The sequence below is a fragment of the Culex quinquefasciatus genome, chromosome 2, assembly GCF_015732765.1.
Source record: "Culex quinquefasciatus strain JHB chromosome 2, VPISU_Cqui_1.0_pri_paternal, whole genome shotgun sequence".
NCBI classification, from domain to species: Eukaryota; Metazoa; Arthropoda; class Insecta; order Diptera; family Culicidae; genus Culex; species Culex quinquefasciatus.
Window position 1 is genome coordinate 215,474,996 of NC_051862.1, and position 7,217 is coordinate 215,482,212.

Genomic DNA, 7,217 nt, shown 5'->3' on the forward strand with positions numbered 1-7,217 from the left:
TATGAAAATTCAAAAATCTGTATCTTTTGAAGGAATTTTTGATCGATTTGGTGTCTTCGGCAAAGTTGTAGGTATGGATACGGACTACACTGGAAAAAATAATACACGGTAAAAAAATTTGGTGATTTTTTATTTAACTTTTATCACTAAAACTTGATTTACAAAAAAACACTATTTTAATTTTTTATTTTTGATATGTTTTAGAAGACATAAAATGCCAACTTTTCAGAAATTTCAGGTTGTGCAAAATCACTGACCGAGTTATGAATTTTTAATCAATACTGATTTTCAAAAATCGAAATTTTGGTCGTAAAATTTTTCAACTTCATTTTCGATGTAAAATCAAATTTGCAATCAAAAGTACTTTACTAAAATTTTGATAAAGTGCACCGTTTTCAAGTTATAGCCATATTTAAGTGACTTTTTGAAAATAGTCGCAGTTTTCATTTTTAAATTAGTGCACATGTTTGCCCAGTTTTGAAAAAATATTTTGAAAAGCTGAGAAAATTCTCTATATTTTGCTTATTCGGACTATGTTGATACGACCTTTAGTTGCTGAGATATTGCAATGCAAAGGTTTAAAAACAGGAAAATTGATGTTTTCTAAGTTTCACCCAAACAACCCACCATTTTCTATCGTCAATATCTCAGCAACTAATGGTCCGATTTTCAATGTTAATATATGAAACAATTGTGAAATTTTCCGATCTTTTCGAAAAAATATTTTGGAATTTTCAAATCAAGACAAACATTTTAAAAGGGCGTAATATTGAATGTTTGGCCTTTGTGAAATGTTAGTCTTGATTTGAAAATTCAAAAATATTTTTTCGAAGAGATCGGAAAATTTCACAAATGTTTCATATATTAACATTGAAAATCGGACCATTAGTTGCTGAGATATTGACGATAGAAAATGGTGGGTTGTTTGGGTGAAACTTAGAAAACATCAATTTTCCTGTTTTTAAACCTTTGCATTGCAATATCTCAGCAACTAAAGGTCGTATCAACAAAGTCCAAATAAGCAAAATATAGAGAATTTTCTCAGCTTTTCAAAAATATTTTTTTCAAAACTGGGCAAACATGTGCACTAATTTAAAAAAATGAAAAACTGCGACTATTTTCAAAAAGTCACTTAAATATGGCTATAACTTGAAAACGGTGCACTTTATCAAAATTTCAGTAAAGTACTTTTGATTGCAAATTTGATTTTACATCGAAAATGAAGTTGAAAATTTTACGACCAAAATTTCGATTTTTGAAAAATCAGTATTGATTAAAAATTCATAACTCGGTCAGTGATTTTTGCACAACCTGAAATTTCTGAAAAGTTGGCATTTTATGCCTTCTAAAACATATCAAAAATAAAAAAATTAAAAATAGTGTTTTTGTAAATCAAGTTTTAGTGATAAAGTTAAATAAAAAATTACCAAATTTTTTTACCGTGTATTATTTTTTCCAGTGTAGTCCGTATCCATACCTACAACTTTGCCGAAGACACCAAATCGATCAAAAATTCCTTCAAAAGATACAGATTTTGAATTTTCATACATCATTTTTGTATGGACAGCTGCCGAATTTGTATGGAAAATTATATGGACAAACTAATGATGCAAAATGGCTTCTTTGGGCATACCGAAGGCACCAAAAAAGTTTCAGTCGGATTAAAAAATACAAAAAAAATCGAATGACCGAAATCCTAGAGAACTGCTCTTTCATATAAGTTTGTCTTTGAACACTTTTCAATTTAACGCTTATATACTATCCAGGCTGATACCATCCATTTACTTCACTGAAAAAATATCATGTTTTCAGTTATGTGCGACGTAAACAAGCTTAAATCTGCGATTTTTACATCCAATTGAAATGCTGTCAAAGCCAAACTTATGGGAAATCGGACGAGCATTTCGGTAAAAAAGTTTACGAGACAAAAAATGGATAGGAGAATGGTCAATATGGAGACTTTTACTTAAAATTGTCTGGAGAATCGAATTCCACTATTGGTTTTTGACCATTTTGACGTTTAGACCACTTTTCAAAAAAAAAACAAAAACAGTTTTAGTAAATGATTTTTGATTTTTTTTTATGGAGAGACATACTGCTTTTTTCATGAGTCTTTTTGTAACATTTTAGCCTATTTCCTCAAAAATTTTGCATGAAAAAAAATCATGACATCACCTTAAAATTTACCTTTCAAGCCTCGAATCGAAAAACCTCATAAAAGTAGCGTGTATTTTTGTTTCAGTGTATTTCTTTAAAAAGCCCGCCCATTTTACTACAAGTTTGTCTTTGATTATCTTTTGATACGATACAACGGCTTTTTTTTATTTTTATTCTTAGCTTATTTTTATTAGGTCCGTTTAGGTGCTGTGACCAGGTTAGGACCGAGGGACGGTTCAAAATAATTGTGAATTACATTACAAAAATTTGCTCATTTTCCTCCATATTTGCCGAGCGTGTAACTAACCAGTCAATACAACGGCTTCGAGATACAGTAATTTTACAATTTTGAAATACATACGCCTTTCTCAAATGTAATTTTCAATTGCAATTGGCTCCATATACGCAAAAATGGCTTATATAAACCTAGGTTAACATGTCTTCAATGAAACTGTGCAACATAAAATTTGTTGCGCTGCAAGCCGCACTTTTTTTTTGGTTTATTTCTGATCGAACTTTTTCAAAAAAGGACCACAAAAAAGCTCCCTTTTTTGCAAAGCTTTTCTGTTTCGCAATACGTTGCACCGTTGCAGGATTTCTCGCAACTGCGCAACAGGATGCGTTTTTTTTTCTGCGTGCGATGCATGCATGATACACATCTCAGAAATAAAAGTAAAAAACCAGCGACATCATTTTTTGTGCACCAAATTTGCGCCTCCTTTCTCGGTGATTCTGCTGCGTGTGGCAATCAAATTTCCCCCCACGTGTGCGCACATTCAAATTTGAGAAAACGAGTTTCACTTACCGTTTTGTTTCCCACTACGCCCCAGAAAAAAAATCTGTGAATTTTTGAATTAAGCTTACCGGTCCTGATTGTGGGTGATTTCGGCGCGCTGAAGCTAGTTGTTTGCATGCATTCTTATTAAGTCTCGCGGGGGCTAAAAATTGCTGACCACAAAGAAAAACAAAATCAGCGATAATGAGGAAGTTTTTCGCGCAATTTGCGTGGACGGCGGCGAACAAAACGGTTATCGGGGGAGAGTCGAGATGGCATTCAAAAGAGAAATTCAAATCAAGTTTTTTAGGGAAAAATAAAAATGTAAAAAAAACAAAACAAAAGTTCACCCTGCCAGGTGGATCGCTAATTCATTGGTGCCCACTCAATACCGTAACTTTACACTTTGAAGAGCAACAAGAATGAAAGTGTACTCGATTTTTGCCCGCTGGCCAAGTACCCAGGCACTTTAATGGGTTACATCGATGAAAAGAACAACATAATGGGAAGGTTCTTGCTTAGTCATTTTGATTTGCAAGAATTTGAAGAGCCAAGACGATGAGGGGCTTTTTTTCCTGAGTGAGGCTGTCCAGCGGTCAACTTCTCTTCGTACTGTACGCGGGGAATGTTTGTTTTCGTACTGAATAAGCATCTTTGGCTGAAAAAGATGTAATGTTGGGGTGATTTGAAAAAGAAAATTAATTTTCAGGTGTCAAGCCTATTTTTTCAATAAAAAAAGTATAAGGTTATCACAGTAATGCTGCTGAATTTGCAAAATATTGACGAATTAACGAAAATATTATTTTTTTCGTTTTACATCTTTTTTGGTCTGCAGTCACAAAATTAAAAATGTGGTGAATAGATTTAGAATATGCTGAAATAAACGATGTACAATGTATTTTTCATAGTTTACCATCAATTTAACAAGTTCGTTCAAAGAAAATTTGAAAGTTTATTGATGTTGATGCCCCCTATTAAAAAACAGACAGATTTGTGTGACAAAACCCCAAATTACACTGCTGGCATATAAATGATGATATTTGAAAAAAAAAAAAATGTTTTGGTTCAAGAAAACATGATATTTAGCACCATGAAAGAAGGGCTCTTTCCCGATATTTTGCGGGGTCCGGCGAAATATTTAGAGCAACTTTTTTTTTGAAGATTTTTCTTCGAATTTATAGGATTTTTCTTCAGAAAAGTCGATGAAAATCGATGGGTTCATGTTCATATCCATCAGATTTCTTATGAATATGATTCAAGAAACTCTACATTATATATGGGTCATTCCACCTGAAGTGTGCAAGAAAAAATGCAAATTTGAAAATTACCATCTCCGATTCTGCTCAAATTTGGCAGAGCTGTTGAGACTATCAAAACATGCAAAAATCCCGAATTTCATCCAAATCGGACCACCCCCTCCATTTTTTTTTTAACTCAGGAACCGCAAATCATAGAGGGTCGGTCTTAGACTCAATTTTGAAGGAAATTGGACGTAGAATCCATTTCTGTGATCAAAATTTAGATTAAAATATGTTTTCTACCTGTATTGCGCAATCGAAAACTTTAAATGGCCGTATCTCAAAACAGCCCTATTTATTTTTTAAATTTGACCTCACCATCGTATTCCCCGGCCAATTTTACATAAGAATCACTTATCAACAGAAAGGAATATGTTTCGTTCCAGAGATATCGAATTTTAAAGTTTTGAGTATTTGTGATTACCTAAATTAGCTACACTCGCTGCATATGCTAGAAGCACTCGGGCGCGTTGATCAATAACTGCTACCTGTTTATTTATTGAAATAAGATTTCATCCCAAATAATCATTAGTTAATTAGTAGGAAACTGCTGTATAATCTTAAATTAAAAAAAAGTATACGGTGCATTTATGTGCTAGCCCACAGGACAGAGCAAGAATGACACGCAATACAGAGCAGAATGGAATTCACACAGAGCTAGCTCCTGCTGCAATTGATCTTGTAAGTAACACTTCTTAAGAAAAAGTGTACGATACATTATCGTGTTAAAAATTATGAATTAACATGAATTAAACTCTCCTGAAGCATGATTAAGGAGGAGGATTTCTGGAAAAAAAGAAAGGCTTCATCCATAAAGTACGTCACGCTAAAATCAGCCAAAATTTACCCCCTCCCCCTTTGTCACACTTTTCCTATACTTACAAAACTCAATGTCACACTTGCTCAGACCCTCCCTCCCCCTAGAGCGTGACATACTTTATGGATGACGCCAAAGTATAAAACTGAAAAATGTGAGAAAATCACAAAGATTAATTTGATTTATGATCTGATTAAGATCAAATTCAGTTGTGTTGGTTTCTTGTTTTTGATTTTTTTTTGTTTGTCAATCATTTCGAAATTTGGAAGACGATGCAGCTGTGTCCACATGTATCAGAAAAATATGTTTTTGTTTTTGAAATTAAATGTATCAGAATTGAAAAAAAATTATCAATTATTCAGATAAAACTGGCTCACAATATAAAGAATCGGTTTTATATGATCAATCTTTCAAACCGTATGGCAGATTTTGAAGTTTTTGCTGAATGGCACTATTTCGCTACCGCACATGGCAACCCATGAGAATTATTTCATCTACTACAGCCAGCTCTACATTTATTCTTGCTTTAAATAAAAGAAGAAATTAGGAATTAGGAAAAATATGAAATTATATTATTTTCATATTTTTCCTAATGATATGAAAATGATAAAATTATATTGTAAAAACGCTGTAGCATTTGCAAATAAATATTAAAAGTTCAAAATTTACTTAATATGGTTCAAAGACACTGAGATCAGCAAAAACAATGCATTTAAAATTACCCAAATAAATAATTCCTAAACAAAAAAAAGATTGTTCAAGGGATTAATTATCTCAAAATCGTATAAAAAAAATAATAATTTATCATACAGAACACCAGGTAGTAATTATTGATCAACGCGCCCAAGTGCTTCTAGCAGATGCGGCGAGTGTAGCAAATTTAGGTAATCTCAAATACTCAAAACTTTAAAATTCGATATCTCTGGAACGAAACATATTCCTTTCTGTCGATAAGTGATTTTTATGTAAAATTGGCCGGGGAATACGATGGTGAGGTCAAATTTAAAAAATAAATAGGGCTGTTTTGAGATACGGCCATTTAAAGTTTTCAATTGCGCAATACAGGTAGAAAACATATTTTAATCTAAATTTTGACCACGGAAATGGATTCTACGTCCAATTCCTTCAAAATTGAGTCAAAGACCGACTCTCTAAGATTTGCGGTTCCTGAGTTATCGTCGTTTGAAGATAGGGGTTTTGCTCAAAAATCGCCAAAAAGTCGATTTTTTGGGAGGGTACAAAAATGGAGGGGGTGGTCCGATTTGGATGAAATTCGGGATTTTTGCATGTTTTGATAGTCTCAACAGCTCTGCCAAATTTGAGCAGAATCGGAGATGGTAATTTTCAAGTGCTGTTCCGCTTCGGGTGGAATGACCCATATTTGACATCCAACAAAAAGTTTCAAACCCATATTTACCAGATTTCTAGCATTCTTCGAAATAACTCCAAAATCCAAGCTGGAAAACACAATACGACAGGATAAAAATCTTTTTTTGGTACAATTTGTTATGAAAATACAGCAACAGATTGCCCGGATATAAATTCGACCATAAATTCTGCTAAACTGAGAGTATTTGATTTAAAAGCTATTTATTACCCAAAAGGTTCCCAAAATGTTGTTTTAAATCCGCTACCATATAACACTATGAAATTTTAAAACATATTCGACTCAATCACATTGTAGAAAAGAGTTTTCTGAACAATTTCCATAAAAAAGTATCAATTTTGGTTCAATATAAGCGGTGATATACCCAATTTCGCAAAATAAAAACTGACTTCCTTCAAAATTCCTGGATTTAATTCACATTCAAACAATAAACATAAACATAAAATAATATCAAATGTTGATTAAATTCATGGAAATTATTTTAATAAAATCATTAAAATAACTTTTTTTATATATAAGAAAAGAAGGGGGGGGGGGAGATAGGTATCTTGGAAACTATGGGAACTTGTATAAAATTCAAAGTTTAGTCATTCCTACAAAACAAAACAGTTCATTTCAAATTCTTCAAATTTCTATGTTTGGTTTGCAAAATGCTTAAAATGTAATTTGATAAAACATTTTTGCTTATACAAAAATTAAAAATATTTTTATTGTATTGTTTTACTAAGCCCGCTGACTTCTGTTTTGTTTTTTTTACAACTGCAGGAAATATTTTTTTCAACT